At 35.7% G+C, this 23,092-nt stretch overlaps 1 protein-coding gene across 13 annotated transcripts in view; it reads left to right on the top strand.

Annotated features, from left to right (window-relative positions):
- The first annotated feature begins 598 nt into the window (after nucleotides 1–598).
- Nucleotides 599–23,092, top strand: part of MEF2C (myocyte enhancer factor 2C) — a 118,794-nt gene continuing 96,300 nt past the window's right edge. For 11 of the 13 annotated variants that reach the window (XM_061369438.1, XM_061369449.1, XM_061369446.1 and 8 more), the window contains exon 1: nucleotides 599–1,099. The gene's annotated coding sequence lies outside the window, so the exon portion shown is untranslated. Of the gene's footprint in view, nucleotides 1,100–17,470; nucleotides 17,491–18,597; nucleotides 18,787–23,092 lie in introns of those variants that run through there. The other 2 variants (XM_061369441.1, XM_061369440.1) reach the window with 2 other exon arrangements.

Raw genomic sequence — 23,092 nt, 5'->3', positions numbered from 1 at the left:
GGCAGGGGCTCTCCGGGTGGGGATGCCCCGCTTAGCTCCGCTCCGTTCCGGGGGTTGGTGACAAACAGCGATGGCGGCGGCCCCGCTGCCTCCACCCCTCCTGAGGTGCCACTGCCGTGTGTCGGTCGGTGCAGACCGGAGGTGCCTTGGGGTTGGCAACACGGGGGAACATGGCAGACACCCCGCAGCGGTAAGTGCCGCAGAGGAGCGCTGACCCGCGGCCCGGAGCCGGCCTGTCCTGCGCCCCGCCTGGGCTCGGTGTGAGCATGGATTGTCATTAGGTTTGCGTGTGGCATATGCCATTACACCCACCGTAAAACTAAAATTAGCAAAATGTCAGGAATGGAAAGATTGATTCACCCGAGATGCAATTATCATTTGAAAGTGCTTGATTGAGGTGCTGATGTTCAGTGATTTATTCTGCATACCATATACATAATTAAAGTAGTGCAGTGGAGTAATTTATCAATCTAGTTTAGACTAGAGGGGCAAGGAAGGGAGCTGCTGCCGCTGCTGCTGCTCTGTTTGTTTTATTAAAACCCTTTCGGGATCTGATCCCGCCCCCTTTTTGCAAGAGTGAAACTGATTATTTCTCCAGCTCGGGAGGAGAGAGTCATTCGTTTGGGATTGTGGGAGAGAGAGAATGAAATAAGACGCGGAGAAGAAGAAAAGGGAGGAAGAGGGAGCGAAGCAGAAAAGGACACCTCATCAGGCGTGTAGTCTGAAAGCTCGCCTCCCCCCTCCCCTCTGCGATGTTACAAAGGCTGTGAGCAGCTCGCCTTTTCCCATTCGCCTGCTGTTACTTCCTTCCTGGACGCTTTCAGGACGAGTTCGGTTACTTTTAATCCGACCAGCAACAGCTCAGCCACTTTCTCCTCCTCCACGCTGTACACACGCACATACACACACACCCCAGACGTCTTCTGGCTGCTTATTGGATTGACTTTGACGGTTGTGTGTGTGATTCAAGGAGGCTGCACGTTGAACCAGGTGGTGAATATTTAAGGCTGGAAGAAGTAAAGGGATTTTTTCTTTTTCCTATGAAAGGAAAATATCTCAAGGACTAGTCTGATCATCCAAACAGCTAAATGTTTATAATGTAAGTACACTTGAAATTCAGCATTGAATAAAACATAGAGGGCATCATACAAAAGCCCTATATACGTTTCCTATTGCATTCGAAGAATTTATCAGTCGTATGTAGACTGGGATTTAGGTGGCTTGCAGACTTTTTTAAAGTGTGTGATTGTGCAATTGCTTTAACTTTTTAGACAAGTAACAGTTAAATCACTGTCTAGTGTATTACTACTGACTTGTCTCTGTCAGTGTCTTAAGTGTTTAAACTTTGATGAAGTTAGTTTACATAAATTGCGTGCTTGATATTGTGAAGTGTTCCATGCTTATTTGATTTCAATAGTTCACCAAATGCTATGACCTTGTGGTGCTTGCACCCTGATTTATCAGGCTAGAGAAAACTATCTACCTTGAGTGAAATGCTCTTTTAGCATTAATCATAAAGTGATAGGCTCTTTTAGCTCTTGAGTCTTAAGTAAGGCGTGCTTGCAACTGTTTAACTTTGTGCATCTTTCATCTGAGTACTTGTGTTAGAGAGGGAAAGACCCCTTGCACTGATGTGGGAACTTCAGTCATGGGCTGCAAACCTCTTTCAGAATAGTATTCTTTGGTCGTTATGTGACTAATCTTTTAATTTTTTAACACAAGGGAGCAGAGCTAATCAAGCCTTACAAAACTGGCTGTTAGTTGCAGTGCAGTTACAGGCTAAGGTAAAGTTTAATGTGAATGAGAGACTTAACAAGACTATTGGTGCATTATGTAACTGTAATAAGCCTTTCCCATAAAACTTAGTGTGACCTTCTGTCAGCCTGAAAAAACAAGTATAAAGACAAGCTAGTAAGTCTCTCTCACAATAATAATAATAATAACAATAATAATAATAATAAAAGCAGCACAGTGGAAAACTAAACTTACTGAATCATTGTGGGAACCTAAGCATTGTCCTTCATAGAAGAGCTGTATTTTGTATATTGTACACAGTAATTATTACTGGCAAATACCTATATCCTGAAATTAAATAATGCAATAATGTAGTACACAATTTAAGATTTAAGAAAATTAAGCTGAGAAACATACTTTGCCAGTATTTTACTGGTGATCAGAAAAGAATTGTCTTGACAAAATGCATTCCTAGCACATACCTGATGATCAGCTTAGTGACAAATGTCCTAGTTCCATACCTTTACTTTAAAATAACTATGAGATGAATGATAAACCAATTAGATTATATGCAAATATGACTAGATTTATTTTATTGACACTTTCCCAGGTATTGTGGTTGAAGAATAAAGATGTTTATATAGAGTATAATAACTCTAATCCCTAGAGGCTTGGCAGGGCATGGAAATATAACCACCTGTGAACCATTTCTAACCTCTGTATTTCATACGTATCACTTTCCAGTTTAAACACTTGGGCAAGTGACCACTTCGGGGATTTGTTATTTTGTGAACTGTTTCTGTTAGATGATTTTAGGTATCTATCATGAGTTTTAAAAACTCAAGACTTTCTTACTCCGTCTCTAAATACCTGTTATATTATTATTTCTATATTAGTGAATACATAATTCATATTGAGCCTAACCCTAAAGTCTCTGCTTACAGTTAAGTCCCTTTGGAAGTAATGGAAAAATTCTTTGAAGAACTTTAGAGAATGGCCCTTAATTCAGGGTGACTGTGTTCCTCATAGTACACATCTTTTTATTTTAAGCTTTGCTGTTTATATGTATTTTCACTAATATGCCCTATATAGCTAGTGTGAGGAGATAGTTCTGGGACCTGAACTTAAAAACCTTTTATGCAAACAGTATTTACACAGCCAGTCCTACTGACAAGGCTGACTTCTTGTGTGAAAATTAAAAGTCACAGGAAAAACAATTTGCAGGATCAGGCCCCATGGAAACCTAAACCCTCTTGCCTATCCCATAACTCTCTTAAGCCAGAGATGTAAAGAATGTTGTATAAATGCATGCAGGAATAAAATATGTCTGTATTCTCTGTAAGATTACTTGACCAAGAAAAAGGAAATACAGGCTTAAGAGCCTTGAAGAAATTGGTAGTAAGTGATGAACAGTGTGTGAGATTAACGTCTTTCAGAGTTAGTTCCTGAGCTGCTAGCTCGAAGCATCATAAGAAAATTCATACAAATACTTTCATACTGTGAATTTTCTTCCAATATAGGATCAGAAAATTTTTCTTACTTTTTTGATAAACACTCTTTATCTGTGTACCTGCAACATGTATATTGAAAAACAGAGCGATGCCTCTCTTAAATGGATCTGGTTTTTTTAAACATCAAAAATATTCTAGGCAAGAGAAACAAACCTTTTACCAAAAGTTTACATCTACAAGATTTTGTTAGCTCAGTATTTAGTAGATAAAGGTAACTACATGGACACTTACGAACTGAGCAGGACTTGTGAATAGAATGCTTTTGCCAACTTAATTCCTTTTAATCTTTTATTTTAAAGGTTAATTTATTGTTCACCAGAATAGTTCAGTTCATCTTCAGAGACAGCAAAGGATATTTCTACATCACATTGAGCAAGAGGCTGTTAATTGCTATTAGGTGCTTGAAAGAATAATCATTTGAGGTTTGATATATGTAGACTCTTTTTTTTTTTTACCTGTTGGACATCATCACTTTAAATTATGTGATGATTTATCCTAAAAATCATAGTGAAGTTTAGTGGTATTCTTTTCAAAACACTGATTATGAAGGAGAACATAAATAAGGTGCTATACATTTTCAGGGAGTTCGTAATCTCCGTGGTTTTGAAGACTAACCAAAGCAGCTCTATTTGTGATGTATTTTAAGATTTTAAATTTTGCTGCATGATACCAGCATAGAGATTTTGCTACATCCTCATGAAGGCTCTATAGCTACCTAGGTATGATATACAGAAACATTATGTATGTAATTCCGAACAGCTAGAAAACTTCAAGCTTAAGAGTAGGGGTGGCTTTCTGGTATTTGGAAAGGATGACAATATAGTTTAGCATCTTATTTCAGAAACAAAATGGATTTAGAAGAACTGGTCAGCAAACAAAACTGATGGTGCAAGTGAGAAACTGAAAAAATTAATTTCTTAATTTTCTATTTTTAAAACTAATTACTTGGGTCTTCTGACCAGCTTTAAGGTAATTTTCTCAGAACTGGTGATCAACGTTGCATGTGGACAGGTGATTAAAAGCTAGTGTCTTCAGTCCTCTACTTTAATGTCACTGTCTCATTGACTGCAGTGCAGTAGAGCTTGTCTCTTCACTAGGATCTGTCATCTTTAGGAAATCAGACCAGCTTATAGAGGTGATTCACAAAACCAACAGTGACAACAAAGTCTTATGTGCCTTACAAAAGAAGGCTTAGGCAGTTCACATGTCACTTTGACTGGGCAGAGATAAAAGCTGATTGCTGCAGCATGGCTAGGCACACTTCAATTTCAATTGATTGTTTTATAAGACAACTATAACTCTGTTGCTTAGTCATTGTTAGTCACAATTTGAAAGAAGGAAAACTGAATTTTGACATTACTGGTTTTGTATGACTTTATAGTAAAAGGCAGAACCACTTGTAGCATTGTTATAAAGATTTTTTTAAGTGCTACTTAATACACTGTTTTGGAGAAATATGTTGAAAATATAGTAGGGGATTGTCCTGGACTTAAAAAAAAAAAAAAAAAAAGAAATTGCCTAGGTGATACCCTGTAATAGCAATTAAAAGTTCTTTAAAAGTCCCTAGGACTGTATTAAATTCAATGCACTTACCCTATTAAGAGCTTACATGCAGAGGAAAGTGGATAAAACATGTCAGGGCTTTGCAGATTTATCAGAAAATTTAATATTGAAGAACAGGTGAGTCACCTTAGTTTGTCCCTAGTCTGTTATTTTTGAATATGTAACATGATGTAAAACTGTACTTGCGTATGTGTACATCTTAGTCTGGTTTGAAAAGAGTTAGAAAATTAAATGTTGTTCCTATATTATTTAAATTGTCATTTGTCAGTGAGAATAGAGAGTTTAAGATATCCACATAATTCAGTTAAAATGTGCAGCCTTTAACATTTGTAAGTAATGAAACTTGCAAGCTGATAACTTCTATGCTAATTTCTTACCATTTTTCAAATTAGTTCTTTTTTTTACACAACTGATGCCTCCTAGTGTTTCACATAATAAAAGACTAATGAGTCAACCATAAATTTAAACATTGTTTTTTTCATTGTCTTCATCTTATGTGATACATAAAATTACTATTTATGTATTTAATTTTGTGTGTGTTATTCTAATCAGACAGGAAACTCCTGTAAATTCAGATGTTTCCTCTTAATGGACTGCAAACACATTTAGATTTTCTTTCATTCTAGCTTTGCCTAGCTGTTATTTTGAAAAGTTTGTTATATGTAAAGTACATTTTCTCCTTTTGTTCCCTATGTGCATTGCACTGGCCTCTCAACAGCGTATTATGATGTTCAAATGGGAATTTTAAAAATTTTGGTAGGGTAATGTTTCAGATGGAAGCCCTGGAAAACAGGCAATAAATGCAATTATAGAAATGTTTGAAATATCCTGACGTACTCACGGCCAACTAAGATGAAAAGACTAGTCTGAGACAGACTCGCTCACTAAGTTCTTACAGAATTGTGAAGTTACCACATTTTGTAGTCATTCCTGGTTATTTTACTGCTGCATAAGCAAGAAAACTGTACCAGGGCACTCTTCCAAAAACATGCACCTTGCATGTTTGGTTGCAGATGTGAATGATAAGTAGTTTCGAAAAGGAACTCCTGTATGTAAAATACTGAAACAGGTCTTGGAGTGGTAAGGACTGAAATATATGTCCTTTTCTTACAGATTCAGTCTGGCCATGTAACTTCTGGATACCTGAAAAAACATTGTTCTATTACATTTATTTCATACAAGAGTAGAATATTTTATTTCTTTTGACGGGAGAGTGTAATTTTCAGAAAGTTAACTAGCATTGCTGTGGAAAAATGCGCCTTCTGGGTTCCAGCTATATGTTTGAACTGTCTAATACAGTCTTACAATAATAAAGCAGCAGCCAAGACTGAGTGCACTTTTGCACATTTTAATGTCACACAGTTTTATGTAAAGTATGAGATCAATTTAATGATGACATTGGAAATACAGCCTGTTGTTCTAAGACTTTTAAGAAAAGCCGTAAAATTCCTAGACACCTGTTCCACTAAGGAAGTTTAAAAGGGAAATTAAATGATTTCACAATTAAAAATTGTTAAGTTTACCAATTAATATGGGTAATAAAAATGGTGTCTCCTTGTCAATGCATGTATGGTAAACTTAGGTGCCTGCTTACAGATAAAATAATTGATTCCCGCTGAACAGAAAGAGATGCATCTATACTTGCAGATCCCAGTCATGGGAATTAGTGTTTGGTCTTAGGATCTATAAAAAATGCACTTTTTAGGACTGTGTTCTGACATCAACATTTTTTCTCTCTGCAAAGAAACCTTTCTGAGATACACCATTTATTTAAGACACTAAACATTGGGTAATAGCCTAGCCTTTAAGTTTCCTTGCATCTTGGAAGTATTTCAAAGTATGCAAATGTCACCCCTTATTCAGACAGGAAAGACAACATGCAGAAGTGATAGAATTTTCTCATATATTACATTGCTTCTTCCCTCGCAAAGAGAAAGTAAATTTGCAAGAGAAATAGAAGGATGGAGGAAAATAATCTTTGCGACAATTCAGTTGTAGGACTGTTACTCTGAAATACAACCAAACGTAACTCCTCTAAGCATCCCCCCCCCCCTTCCTTTTTTTTACCAATTAAATACAATTAGATTGCAGAAATACATCCTAGCAAATTCCAGAAGTACTTATTTAAACCCAGGTCTAGATGAATTATCTGATAATTATTTTTGCATTGTATGGGATAACCTCTTACATGAGATGGGTTCAGTAGTCATATCAGTGAGGTCTGTAGCCCAGGCCCCTGCTATAATTCCCTGAGCTAGTGACTTTGCTGTCACCTGCCTCAGCAGGGTCCGTGCACTTATCTCTGCCTTCTGCTACCTTCCCCGACACCGAAGAGCGGCAGGAGCTGGACAGGAGGGAGAGCTTCAGAGAGCCTGGCCAGTACAGCAGGTCCTACAGAGTCAGTATCTGCTGCTTTAAGTTAACCATACGGCAGCCCACAGATTAGAAATGGAGTGGAACAGATGGCATAAAGCTCTTCTGCCTCCTTTTCCCAGGTTATATAGCACTGCTGATGCAAAACTTAGAATCCAACTCCTATTTCTTTGACTGTATATAATTAAGTGAAGTTTATGAAGAAAATGATTATTAACCAAATGCCAGTGCAGGTATTCACCTTAGACATAATTTCTATTGCTGATCCTATAATCCTGAAAGATGTGCAGTTAAGTAAACTGAAGTAGAAATAACATTATTTATGTTTGCTTCTATAGATACAGGACGCATGCCGTTGGTGAAACCCATGCTCAGTTAAATGTCAGTGTTTACTTTTAAGTAGTCAATAGCTGTTAGCAAAGTATGTACAAAGGACAAGGAGGGAGGATTGTGAAATTGTTTATGAAACACATCTGCAAAAGTAAACATAATGCAGAACATTGTCCACGTGAAACATTCCTTTTAGTAATATAAATAACAGGTAACATAGTAGCATGTGCTACTTGTTTGATTTCAAGTAAATTCTTACCCCTACTGACCAATATATTGTGATATGACATTATATTCGAGACAATGGTGCATTATTTTAATTCAAATAATTTACTTATTCTAAGATCATTATAGAAATTAAAACGTTCTCGAACGTATCCACCAGTGTAAGAAGCTAGACTACAGCACCCTTCATTTAAAATTTCCATGTAGACATCTCAGTGGAGATCATTTAAAATCATTTCATTGGAGCTGGGTGGAAAAGCTGTACCTAAATATGGGGGGTGTTGTGAAGAAACAGCAGGGCACAAATGTTCTATGACCATTCTGTAGCACTGCCCCATGCCTCTCCTTCAGTCTTGCATTTTAGCTTCAGGCATGCACTGACAGGAGCCCCTCTCTAACTGCAGAAACCCTTGGGAATGCCGGGTCAGTCTTTAAAAAAAAAAAAAAGTCACTTTGAGGATATTCTGCAAAACCAGCAGGAGACAGTATGTTTTCTACACTTGTCCTCAGGCCTGCTCTATCTCTGTCCATCTGTGTCCTGATTGTTACTTCTGCCTGTACTGAATAAAAGTGGGAGAAACAGCAAAAAGGAGGAAGTTTTTTAGGGGGTTAGGAGGAATGTGGCTACGGAGTGTTCGGTAAGATGGTGTTTAAATAGAAGAGTGGACAAGACGTCCTTGTCAAGCCCTCATCTTACAGAGTTTTTTCAAACACATTTCCTGTTGAAGTGTATAGAATTAGCCCTGCTATGAATAGTCTGTAATTGTTGCAGATGTAGGGAAATGATCTTAAAAAAATAATAACAGTGATTTTTTAATTGGGCTCTGTGCCTGTAAAGACCTGATATTTGAAGCAGTATTTGATGAGAACCAGTTTCGCCCACAGAATCCTGGAGAAATGGTCAGGTTTTCCTTTATCTTGCTTACCTGTATAAGATGCATACAGCAGCAGAATGAGACAAAAACTCCAATTTATTACCTTCCTGCAGTATATGAAAGAAGTGTGAAACTGCCTACTTACCAAACTTACACAACACAATTTTTAGGTCAGAACACAGAGCCAGGGAATGCATCCTTGTAGTGGCATTCAAAATGTACAACTTTGTCCAAAACACACAGACACACAGACATAAATTTCAGAGATCAGAAATCTGACCGGAAATGATAGTAAGAGCCTATTGTCTGGTAGAGTTATTTAAAACTGAATAGGATGAAGCAAAATTGCATTAACACTTTTTGGAACACGCATTAAAAGAAAATACAACCCAGGCTTGCTGGATTACAAGTACTGTTATTTATTTGACGTGTTGTTAAGTGGAAGTAGTTTAAAATTACATTTTAAAATGTGTATTAACTGGAAAATAATAATCCATTTTTTTCTTAAGAGGAACATGAAGGAATGATTGGCAAGCTACCTAATTAAAGTAGAACTGCCCGTAATTACATTTACAGAAACTGAGAATGCCTACCTATACCCTTGGTAGGTAGAAATCTGTGTATCTGCACTGGGATAACAGTAGGATCTGGCATTTCTGTTTTATTGTTGATGATGCAATAAAAAATACTATGCATAGGACATAAATAGAAGAATATTCTTCTATATTTCCTACAATATTCTTGGCATATAATTTTAAAATTGAACTAATATTTTAGTGTTTTTTTCCAGAACTCTGTATTGACTAAGCAATATGAGAATCTATCATCAGTACAAGTTGCAGTACTTAAATCTGCATCCAGAACATTATATTTAGTTCAGTTATGCTTCCAGTAGATATTGTCACAAACTCAGTATGACATTCCTAGTGATCAGCAGAATAGTCATCCTGAAGGCATCCTTACTATCTTTTCTGGAATTTAATGTTTCTTTAAAAATCTATCAGGGATAAGATACGGTCGGTGTTGATAGGCGTAATGCAAATCCTTATGACAGATACAAAGAAAGCAATAGAAAAAGTGAATTATTTTTTTGTGTGATGTTTTAATGCTGTTAGGATTTTTTTTCCCTGCTTCTAATCCTCTAGAAGAAACCTTACTTGAGAGCACAAGAGCACAAGGATTTCTCAATGGCAGGAGAGCACAAGAGCACAAGGATTTCTCAATTTGACAGTAACTATATGAAATAATATCTGATGCAGCAAAAAGCATAATACAAAAGAAAGATATTCTGGTCTGTTTTGAAGACCAGTACTTGTCATGTATCTGGACAAGTGGTAATTTTCTGGCGCTGCCTTCTATTAAATGTCGCTAATGTCGTCCGTAAAGCAGTAGCCGTAGCAGTACGTTCTACCACATATTTCTGTATAAGATTAAAGGCAAACCTGTTGTGAGACCGCTACTTGACTTCCCCAAACAGGACATGGAATAACACTTCTACAGATTTCTGATAAAAAGTAATTTTGAGGATGGTCAGGAAGAAAGCATTTGTTCTCTCACTCTGCTGTTTTCCAGATGTGATCGGAAAGAGGAAGCTGTTCCACTAATGGATCAGAAGACTGCTCTGTGAATTTAAACATCATCCTAAAAACACAGCTTCCATGTTTGATAGTTGTAAGTTCAAAATACAATGCAGATATATCCAAAAGGCCTCTTTAAAATCAGAAGGAATCTATAGACATAGTTTTATGAGATTCTACTCCTATTACTTCCAAAAAAAAAAAACAAAAAAAAAAAAAAGAAAAGGGATCATCAGCATTCTACTTTCATATGTTGGTCTAAATGCTGATTTTTAATGCAAAATGGTTAAATAAATACCCACTGTCATGTGTGTTGCTAGAGCACATTTAGATCTGAAATAGGTATCTAAGGTTAAAATACAGGTTTTCAGTTAAGGAAGTGAACCTACAGCACATGCAGTTCTCAGATGTGTTCCAAATGTTAAACAAGTTTCTTGAATGTAATAATCTCCAGTGCCACAGGCAACCCATCACTGATGATTTCCAAGAAGACCAGGGAGCGGAATCCTTCAAGATGAATTCCAAAATTTTAAAATAAAGGGGGAATTTTAAAATTATATTGTGTATCTTTAGCATACAATTCACCGGTCATCACTGAAAAGATGCATGATCTTTGTTAGTGGCAGCAGGTGCAAGGTAAAAAAGTCTGCAAATGAAGTGCAGAAGCTGCACAACAGTCTGATGCATACAGTACAAGAAAGAGACTCAGAACCTCTAAGTATACTTTTAAATGCAGCTGCAAACTATTTCCTTTTTATTGGTGCATGCCTGTTATGCAGCGTCTCAGTTCTCCAAGGGCAAAACACGGATGAACATTGGCAACTTTACTGAGATGCTGTAAAATCTAAAATCTATTCAGTGTGCCAGGATGTATCCACATAACTAGAAATGACCTAGGGCAACATGAGAAGGGGAAATTTAGCTTTTGCATTGCAGTGTCCTGTCTGCTGGAATCCACTTCCTCAGATTAAGTCTGCAGATTCTTTATTAGCACTGATTTACCTTTTAGAGCAGAAATGCAGGATTTGAGAAACTTGATTTGAAATAGTTGCTTCCCTTGATTTAGAGCAGTTCACAGAAAAAATTCTCTCTTTCTGGAAAGGTCCTTAATCAGCTGGCTATTCAATATTCTGGGAGAAAGCCACTGTCAGTTTCCAAATGTGAGACCATCCCATTTTTGTACAGATAATTAAATATTCATCAAATGAAGGGTTGTAATTGAGTCATGTTTCACTGGAATGCCATAGTTCTCAGCTATTGAGTTGGTCTCTTGTGCTCTTTTATCTCTTACTCAAAAAATACAAGTCTTTCTGTGTTTCTAGTCTGTAATATAGCTTAAAAGTAGTTTAAACAACAAATTCCATGCCATTTTTTCTATTGCATTGTCTGAAAAGTTTGATTTTACTTCATAAATTGCAAAATATAAGAAGAAAGTACCTTTTGTTTTATCTTTAAATTTACCAGCATGTTCATATTAATACATGAAATTAGATTTTTCATAAATATATCTATGTCAGTCTTTCATAATTTTTGGTGGTCTCAGTCTTTCCTTTGAGTTTGTTTTCTGAACTGAAACATACCATGCCTACCAAAGCTCTGAAATCTAGGGTAGGCGTAAGAAACATGAAGAGATGTTTGAATATGCGGACGAGTGTGCTGTAAAATGAGTAATGTATTGATTATAGGTTGGTTGAGACAGGAAGTACAGCTTCAGGGTACAAAAAAACGCTCAGACTACCTAGGAGTGTTTAATAAACCTTTATGAGAATAAATAGTTCAAAAATAACCATTATGTGCATGTTCTCAGTCATCTTCAGCAGAACTTGGGTGGTCCTTTAGGAAAGACCTTGTGGCCTAGCACACATGCTTCTTCAGCCAGTTTCTTGTACAGTTAATGTGCCTGTTGAATATGTGGGTGTGAATCCAAACCTGACTTCCTGACCACATTATTATTCTTGAATTAATGTAGAAGAATGACAGCTCTGGTTAAAAAGTTGTGCCAGTATTCAGCCTTGATGAGTATTTATCCAAGAGCTTGAAACAGTTTATGAGTTGTAAAAATGTACTTTTTTTCCCTTTTTTTTTTTTTCTTTTTTACTTTTGGGAAATACTGATCTCACAAACAGAAAGAGAATAGGTATACAGAGATACTAATTTGTTTATTTGATAGTATTTCAGATGTGAGTGTATGAAACTGTGCCTTTTGCTGATATATTCTATCACGACTCTGCTGACTTGATGACCTACTAAAAACTGCCTTGTATACAGAATTATCATTCATGCTGTTAATTAACGTCCACCTCTTTTTCTCAGTTCCACTCTGACTCTTTTTCCAGACTCCTTAGAAACAAAGGTACCATTTGAATAGAATGTTTCAAAAGAAGATCTCCTTATCTTCTCTTCTGGACCATACTGGGAAGAATATGTAGAGATCTAACACTTCCTTGATCAAGAATATTTTAAGCAGTTTTCAAAAGTCTGTACATGTACTGCTGCCATTCACACATCGTGAAATGAGATAGAACATGAAGGTGCATTATATGCTGTTCTAGAGGTTTTCTCACAGACTAGGCGAGTATACGTCAGCTTTTGTATGCTGGATGTTACTTGTACTATGTAATGATATATTTGAGTTTTATAAATGCCAAATCATTCCATTTTACTAATGTGATTCTGAAGTACCATCAGAATGTTAGATACTCACCACATATGGAGTACATAACAGTCTGAGACTGCTAGCCTCGTGAGGCTTCCGTATCCTCTAAATAGATTACTTGAGCTACTTGGACCATTAGGTGCTCTACTAATCTTTACTCAGCTGGCAGTCAAATCTTATTCATGATATGCAAGGCAAAACAGTGTGTAAAAAAAAACCAGAGCAAAATTTAGAAAAGTTTATATGTCCTTGTAATCAGAATACTGTTTTCTAAAAAAAAAAAAAAAAAAAAAAATGGAAAAAAGAAATGAGCTTTCATATCTATTTGGTCTGTTCAAGTGATTAACCAAAAGGGAAACAATATAAGTTACTTTACACCTGATATAAAAGATTTATTTTAGAGACTCGGCAAAATTCCTGGATTTATTCCTGAGCATCAGCATGCAGTACTGATGCCATGATGAGTCAGTACCTGGGAGTGCTTTTTAACTATTAATGAGTATCAGGTTCTCCTTTTATACAAGAATATACAGCGAACGCTATTTGTGGTAGCAGTTCTATACTGGAGTCTGTAAATCACTGATCACTTTTAGAGCCATCTTGGGCTGTCAATTCACATATTCAACAGTAAAACTTAACAGAATACAAGCAGCAGTAACAAAACTGATTGAGTCACCCATAGTGCTAATTTGCTAGGCTCCCTAGTCCTAGCAAGTTATTTGTTTAATGACAGTTTTAGGTATAACAGGGTTTTTTCTGAAAGCGGGGCTAAATACTGCAAGGATAACCTAATGTTTAGGATAGCAGCCTGGATTTGGGCAGTGCACATTTAACTCTTTCTTCCAGAACATGTTTTAGATGACTGTGATGATTTCGCTTTGTTGATGCATCAATTCCCTGCCTATAGAATGAGGATGGTATTTCCCTGAGCCAAATACTGCGGGACCCAGACACTGTGGGAATGGTGGCCATATGAGTACCATAGGGAGTAAACAAGGCAATGTAGACTATAAATATGTAGTTGCTTTTGGAAAGTTACAGTCTAAAGCAAAGCATACAGTCTGCAACAGACTTTTAGATAACTTCACTTTTGTTAGAGAGCCATTTTAATTAAAGTTTAGAACTTTCTGCTTCTTTCTGTCCATTTTTCTTCTACTTCTTTAGTTGTTGTGCCAAGGTATCCATGTGTGTTTCTTCCACTGTCATCTGGCTCATTCCCAGCAGATGCACACAATCTGTTTTGCTGTCATTGACAGGGCTCAGTTTATGGAGAGAATGTGACAGAACATGCTGCTGTAGTCACTTATAACGGATCCTCTTTTCTAAAAAGTGAGAATAAATTCATTCTTTTTAGTTTTTCTTATATATTGTTCAGCCATAGGGTTATATCCAAGCTACTCTTATCCAGTTAAATAGGGTATTTATTTAACAGCTTTATTTTTAATTCCTAGTTTGTAAAATATAGATTTGCCAATACTTGTATATAGGAAATCATCACTGCATTGAGAGACATCAGTTTCAAGTGGTGGCAATTACTCTGCCTGTTTTGGAATAAACCTTATTTACACAAATATTTTTTTGAAAATTTTATGTTATTTCTTTAAAATTTTATATTCTGATTTATAAATATTGCTAATCATCCAGAAATGTAGAGTGTTGAGAATCCTGCACACCTACTGAACATCCAAAATTATATTGTGTAAGTGAAAGGGGTGTTCATTCTAATGCAAAGTATTTGTCCAAAAAGAAGCTGAGGAGATACAGAAAAAATGAAAATTGACTTGTTTAGACTTTTTTGCCTACAGAACACAAAAACTTGAAATCTGAATGGTTGCCACTTGTTCTTCTGTTGTGGTAGCAGCGACAGGTCCTAACAAAGATGAGCGCCCATACAGGATGATGCTGTGCAAATACATGTTAACAGACAGCTTCTACCTCAAGGCATTAACAGTATGAACAAACAGGGTAAATGAGGAAGGTAGAAGGAAAAGAAATTCAGATAGTTTTACTATTAAGAATGTCTTTCAGTTCTTCTCAGTATTTAGTAGAAAATGTTGGTGTGTTAATTCAACTTTATGGAAGGTGCCTAACCAGCATAATACTGTTTATGAGGTGAGGGAGTGTTCCTATTATGTCTTTGGCAAAGGAAAATTAATCAGCAGCTTGAATTTGGTAAATACAACTTTGAGTTACTTCTTCGCAGCTTCCTACCACTAGGAGAGCAGGTCTGACGATAGCAAATTCCACACTCGGCTACTAAGGTTTCAGATTAAGCCGTTAAAATACTGTTAACATTAAATATGTATGGGCACACTAAATGTTTATTTACGAACAGAATTTGTTTTACAAGCTGATGTTGCCTGATATCCTATTATTTTCATCCTTAATGATCTAACTTCTTTCTTCAAATTGTACTTCATTCAGAGAGGTTGATGTCTCTGGGTTCTTTTTTATCTGGAGCTAAAAAAAATAAAAATCTTCAACAGTGGAAATCTCCATTAATTCCCAAAATCAAGAAATAGTTTAATAAGCTTAGTGACTTGGCTGCATTTGAAATAGCTGCATGTAGACTTTAACGTAAATTGAATATTTAAAGAAATTTGATATGTGTTTTTAAGACGTATTTTTAAACACATTTTGAGGAGTGACTTTATATACTTAAAACTCTGAATTCATGTTTTTGTACCTCATCTAATTGCAGATTTTATGTTATTGATAGGATATATATGTCAAAAAGGCTATCTAGAAATATGCTACAGTGGTAGACTGCCATGTTAGCTAGGCTTGTGCTTTTTCTGTAAAATCACTTCCTGTGATCATGTACATATATTTATGTATGTGTACATATATATCTGTGTGCTTTATATACAAATATATATGGTTTTAAAACTATGTTTGCATGCCTCTGGGTATGCCTTACACTGTAAATAAAACTGTCAAAATGTCTCTTCACAGTTAGACCTCATAAAAATAATCAGTCCATAAACACGTGGTGCTTTTTATTCATATATATATATATGCAGTTACTATAAAAAGTAAAAGTGTTTCTCCTGTTGTTTCAGACTTGCATTTCTTCTATATTATGCATTAGAAATAGAGTATTTTTTACTAGTTTTTGATGTAGTTTTACATTTGTGTATGCAGGTATGGGAATGATGTATATAAACATCCCAGACATAACTTTTTCTTGGTTTTATAGGTAGGTTGGATTAGAAGATGGCTGTAACCCCTATATTTTACTTTTTTTTTTTTTTCTTAAATGTATGAGCTAGATCTTTCTAGGGTTTCTGCAAATAATACTGACTTTTTTGATTAGTCCCAAAATTACTGTTTGAATGGGAATTGTTATTATGTGTATCTCCCAGGGACAAGTATTTTCGGTATAACAGTTATGACACATAATGTAAAAAGCAGGCTAACAGTAAAGCAGACCCTCAAATGATTTCTTTTGTTACCTCTGTGCCTTGATTGTTAGGCTCAGTTCAACTCCAGTGATATTGTTACAACTTAGCTGTCACACTTTTAAGACCAATATTACAACAGCACCAGCATACCTATTTAGTAAGCTGGGCAGTGAGACGTGCATAAGATAATTTACTACATTTCTAAAAGAGTACATTTTATATCCTCATATCTGTCACAAGAATTGATATGTCTTCAAGGCATCAGGAAAGAGGCCAAAAACCAAATGAAAGACTACAGAACGCAACACATTCTTGTTATGCCAACCTGTATTTATCTTGATTTGGTTTTAATACGCTTTCTTTTGAACATAAGCATATGAATTATACTTCAATGTATTATACTTTTTTGTAAAAAAAAAAAAAAACTCAAACCAACCTAGAAACTGAACTGCAGTTCAGCATAGCAATATATTACTGTTAGATCCAAATGGTAAGCACAGGAATTTCAAATCTGTTTGCTTGGTACTTTACAATCCTGCTTGGAACCTGATAAGGTAAAAAAGGTGAAATTTATACACATCCAGATTGAAGAAATCAAATGATAAATTCCAAAACTGAAGGTTCATTATATAGAAATTCTATTCCGTAAGGTAACCAGTTTCAGAGTTTGTTTGAGTCATCAGTGCTGATCTTAGCTGCAGATATATTTCAAGTGAGAAGATGTAAAGTCAAGATGGTTTGGGTTTGGGTTTTGAAGTGAGCTTTTTTTTTCACTTTAGACATAGCTGATAACTTCCATCTGAAAAAAATCCATAAGCAAAGAACACTTAGGTTTCTGTTCCGTTCACTTTCATCTCCATTGATTAGGGACTGGTATTTTCAGCTTCCCAGTAAATGTTTCAGGAGTAATTATTGATAGTTACTTAAGTGAAGGTATGAAGATACCTGCGTATCTTCAGCTAAACAAATATATAGAATAGGTCAGTAAGTCCTGTATATGTTTGCATTTATGCCTTGTAACACTGTTAACAGTAATGTAAAGAAGTAGAAAATATCATGAAAGGGGTAAGTTTGATGTGTAGTTAAACACTGGAAAATTAAGGTAAAATCAATACTAAAAAATTACATGTTCTTATTGTTCACAGCAGGGAACAGTATGGGCCTTTTCACTTGAAAATACTTTCCAGTACCTTGCCAGTAGCCTTTTTCCAATGGGTGAATCACCCTCTGTAGATGTATGAAGTAGATTTTTTTTTCTTGTATCAGCCGAGATGTGGACCTTTCAAGAACAGAGACAACCTATTGTTGTGTTCTGAGCTGGCCCTAAAAATGTATTATTCATAGAGCAGGGCTCTTCACCAGTAATGATAGCTTGGATTTTTGGGGCTAGTACTAGCCCCTAGTGAAAGGGCTGTTTGGTGAATTTTTCTTTGTAAAAATATCCTTTTTTTGTCTGTTTGCCCCAGGATGTGGAACTGAGACTTTACTCAAGAAGAAATTATACTTATCCACGGTCTAAGAGAAAAAGGGACTGTCTGGTTGGACCCAGGGTTGACCGCTGACTGAAATGGTGCACAGATTTGGCTGTGATATGCAGTCATGCTCCACATGCATATATCTAATAAGTAGAAATTGCGTGTGTTTATACAGTGCAGGAGATACCTTAGAAATTACTCATTTTGAATCAAATCACTGTATTCAACAAACAAAATGTCAGTAATCAATTCTCCACTCAATTCTATTATAGTTTTCAATTTCTGCCACAATTTTTCCCTGGCAAAAATACAGACAGTACATTAATTATGACCATGTTATTTTGAAGAAAACTATTGTATTTTTGAATGTACTTTTCACAGCATTCAGAAAAATTAACAATGTCAACTGTGTTAAGATGATTGAAGATGAAGCAGCCTTTTGGTAGTAGCACTTACAAATTATCTTGAAAACAGCTCAACTGACAAAGCTATTTAATACTTTTTTTTTAATTGGCAATGCTATTAAGCTTTCAAATACACTATCTCAACAACTGTTCCAATTTTTTATTTCTGCTAGCTAAAGAATGTGAAAATAAGAACAGACAAACAGCTTTGTTGTATCCAAAGTCTTATAATTTTGAAAATTTAGCTGTTAAAATATTAAATGTAAGCAGCTGAAAATGCAGTGTGTATTATAGGGCTCTGGTTGTGCAGATTCCTATTGTATAGAAAACATCCGTTTCTTGGATAAAAAGAAACCTCTCTCTAAATTATTTTGTATTAAAATTATCAATATACATATCACTTAGTCATATAAATCTACTTTCTTTATGTTTCTATGACAAAGCATCATTAGGACATAGAACTCCAATTCTGAAAAAAATAAAGCACAAGAAAGGTCTTACTCAAATGGTCAGTAAAATAATTTGCATGCTATAATTAAAGTCATGCCTAGACCAGACCCCGTAGGCAACTCAAGCAGTGAAGAATCTTGCAGTTGCGTTGAACAAGAAGACCCAGAGAATTTCTGGAGCTGAGAAGAGAAACCATTCATTACAAGAAGGTAAAGCAGGTGTTTAAGACACTTTTCAGTTTATCTCTTGGGACCAGGATTACCTTCAAATCTTCAATATTTGCTTAATTTTTATATCCATGTAGAGCATGCAAGGTGAAGAGTTTTTCTTCTCTTGTGCACAGAGCACACTTCTTACAGACAGAGGCTGGCACATACAGAAAAAATTGTATATTTGTATTAAAAAAAAAAAACAAACCAACAAACTGATCTTTCAGTCTGCATCATTAAAAAGATTTTATCCACTACTGCTTTCAGTCAGAAATGCTGTACACTGTAGCTTCTCAGTAAATCAGAAAACAGCTACCTGTGTAGTTATTTCAGCATTACATTAAGCTAATGTTTTCCTTCCCTAAATACCCACTGTTACATGACGCCACTGAAACATCTTTTCAGGAAAAAAAAAAAAAAAAAGTTTGAGTTTCAGAAAACTGAAAAAGATACTCAAATGGTTTAAGTAAATTTCTATGTTGGACTGTGAGAAGACATTCTGTGAAAGCCATTACTCCTCCTGCACTTGAGTGATGGTACAGGCAGTTGCACTATCATCAAGGAAACTTGTGTTACGATCTCTTTAGGCTTCTGTTCTCTTTTACTGAAGTCTCATTTGCACAAGAGAAACTCTGTTCCACATCAGTATATTCACCAAACATGTTCAGTGAATTTCCTGACTTCCTGAAGTGCCAGTTTTTCAGTATGGAGTAGAGAACAATTCAGAAAATGTTCAGTACGAAAACATTAGACCAGAAAGTTTCTTCCTGTTTTCATGAAGCCACGATAAAGATACATGTTATGAAAGTGTAGTTTTGCAGCTTTGTACAAAGCTACTCTGAATGAGGTTTTGTGGACACAGTAATCTGTGTGAATTTTGTGGCTGTGTTAAGGTAGGGAACCAAATCTTCAGTGTAGGACATATTCACAACTGCTTCTGTAGACCTGCTGCATAAACAAAAAGTCTGTTTGAAAATTCCTCCTTTTGCCGTAGAACTTCAAGAGTTCCTGTAACTCAGAAGTGAAAAGCAGGGAGGGGAAATCTTGCTTTATTATATACGTTATTTTATAATCAGTATACTATTTTCAGAAGCTTCTAAAAAAAAATAACACTTGTCATTTGAGGAGACTGCATTGTACATCTGTCTTCGGTGTGAGGGGGATGGGCATTATTTGAATTATTCATGAAGGCTACTGCTATAGTTGACAGAAGTTCATCAGCTAATTCCCCCACTTCATTCTGAACTTTCTTTTGAACTCGGTCAGGCTTCAGGGGTACAAGCTGTTACTCTCAATAATCATGCTACTAGAAGTTTCCTGTGCTAAAGTATAGGAACATCTCTTACATCACAGAAGCTTTCTCTTTTAAAAAAAGTAACTTATTGCTTACTGGAGGCTGACAAGTGCTTTATTTTGAATACTTCAATTCAGAGATAGAGTGAATAACCTGATACACTTTCAGGGTGTAATTGCTACATAGATGTATTAGAAAATGTATGTAATGATGCTTTATTTCCTTAAATCTATTAAATCTATTTGGTGAACCAAAACCCCCCAACATTTTAATTATGTACATACTTAATATCTACATGATTTAAGAACACAAGGAGGGTTTCTGTGCTATTATTTATAATATACTTTTCAATTTATAGGCCCATTTCAACATTCATGAATGCAAGGAAATCTTAGCTTGCACAAGCATGGGGAAATAGAGTACTCTGTGTTCAAAATGTTAAGCCTCGTGCTTGCATTAGCCAACTATTTTGTCATGCAGACTGTCAGATTAATGATAAAAATATTTTATGGTTCTTCAATGCAGAAGATCAAGGTTAGTTTGGCAGACACCAGTATCATCAAGACACATGAAGTGCGTGCTTGCAGCAGTTACTGCAGGAATGCTCAATATCAAAGACTTAATCTCAGTTTGAGCACTAAGGAGCTGTGTGCCTCTCACTCCAGGGATTCCACAAGTGTAGCTCTGTTTTCACACAGACAGGATTGCCAGCTACCTCTGCTTCAGCGAAAGCACAGATCTTACCAGTGCATATTTTTTATCTTTAGGAGACTGCTCTCTATTTTTACATGGCACTACAAACTAATTTGGGGAATTTGAGTGCAGTAGGAAATTGTAATAAAAATTCCAGTGCCCACTTCATTCTCCTCTGTGGAGGTTTCTACGCTGAATGAGACTGAAAAATATCTTTTTAGTGGTGTGTTTGATGCAGATAGGGCCTTATTTATCCTGTGATGACCTCATAGCAGCAGCACATGCCCTCTTGATGGAGAGGATTATTGTAATTCCCTTCTAGAAAGGCTTCCAGCTGCTCAGCTCTGTCACTTGCAGCCTGTTCAGAATGCAGTGACACACTCCCATTCTGTCTTGAGCAAATATGATCATCCTCCTTGTACCTTAATTCATTTACTTTGTCTGCTATGAAATAGCTGTTTGATTTGAAAGTTTGCTCTCTTAGTTTCAAAATCCTTAATGGTTTAGATCCTGGCTATTTTCAAGAACTCCTCCACAAATATCATCTTGACAGATATCAACACCCCCATAGCACATTTTAGGAATCTCAGCATCACATCTTAGGTTGGCAACTTATGTCCTTTGCTGTGATAGGCCTTCAATTAAGGAACTCCCCCAGGAAATCTGTCTCAAACCATATATCCTTATCAGAAAATATTAAAATTAAATTCACATTTTTGGCTACTTATTTTTTCTCCACTATTATTTTTCAGCATAATTCCTATTAAGACCGTATGTATTATGGTTGCTCTCAGTAATTCTTGTTGGAGTTGTTACTTCAGATTTTCTTCTTTCTTTTTTTGTAGAGTGACCTAAGCATGTTAGTGCTGTAGTTATTGATAGTGACTTCTTAATGATTAGTTTCATGTTGATACAGGTACAAGCTTTTCCATGTTAACAGACACAGTTTGTCAATATAATTGCTTACTAGATAGGACACATGGACTATTATTTCATTTAATATATTAAGAAAAATGTATTTGAATCTTCATCACTCTTCTTTACAAGGAATTATGCCTTTCTTCTCATTTTACAGTCTTAAGTCATTACACCTCAGCTGTGCAAAGCTTCTGATAGCAAGGAATCCTCTCTGTCTGCTTGTCTTGTTGTCTGTCTTGCTATTTGTATTATAGTCCTTGTAATTATGGTGAGGTGTCTAGAGCTGTGTTTAAATGGTGGCTAGTTTTCTCCACTGATGATAAAATATGCCTATGTTTGAAGAACTTTAGACTAGATGCCAAATGTTGATGGCTTCAATGAGGTCAGATGTATGCTATACTTGTGGGCATTCATAGAATACTTATGGCAATACCCAAGGTTTTTTTTTTCTTCAGTGCCATGTCTGCGTTTCCAGTCTAATAATTAATTGCATTTTGCACACCTGAATTAATTTGTGGAATCAGTTGGGACTCTAAATACTGCACTAATAGTACCACCTTTCATTTGAAAACTGTGCCCATATTTAGATGTACACAACTTGTATCCAGCAAAGGTTTATGAACAGCATCAAGGATTTGCTTTTACATCTCTAATGTACTCATTGATCTTATATTTTCATTGGCTTGCTTCACTTATTGGGATGCAGGAACAATGTCTGTGATTTCATTAATCTTAACCATTACATATGTACTTAATTTTAGGTACATGAGCAGTTCTGCAGCCTTCAGTGAACTCTTCAAGTGTTCCAAATTAGACACACACATTCATGCTTGTGAGTTTGCAGCTACATGCCATAGGACTGCAAAGACTTACACATTTGTTTAAGTTTACTATTTTTGGATGTTGTATAGATGTCACAATTATTTTTGTCAAGTAAAATGCTGCTCCATTAAGCCCTTACTTGACTCATTGGTGTGATGATGTGCTTTTAAATTGTTTTAAATCCTTTAAATTTTAAAGTATTCCATGGCTGAAAGTTACTCAAATAGTCTAATAAAAATGATAACAATTCTGAACATTTTCTAGACTCTATGTATTATTGCAAAGTGAAAGCTAGTTTTGATCTAAAAAAAAAAAAAAAAAAAAAAAGGTTATTGGCTTTTTTTTTTTTTCTTAAATCAAATTTTACAAATTAGTTATTTCCGGAAAAAAAGAAGGAAATGGAGGAAGTTGACATGCATACCTGAAGCTAGCTTCATTATATTTAGATCTTTCTAAATGTAACTTCAGTGCAAGGTCAGCTAGTAGATGATTGTTCTACTAAGTCAGCTAAATAGACGATTTTTTAACTTTTTTTTTTTTTGTCTTACTATTTTTTTCTGATGGATTACAGTCAGTGAG

The sequence above is a fragment of the Neopsephotus bourkii genome, unplaced genomic scaffold (assembly GCF_033783945.1).
Source record: "Neopsephotus bourkii isolate Nb327-2 ecotype Australia unplaced genomic scaffold, CSIRO-AGI_Nbou_v1 NB_1495, whole genome shotgun sequence".
Taxonomy (NCBI): domain Eukaryota; kingdom Metazoa; phylum Chordata; class Aves; order Psittaciformes; family Psittacidae; genus Neopsephotus; species Neopsephotus bourkii.
This window is presented reverse-complemented; position numbering and strand designations above follow the sequence as displayed.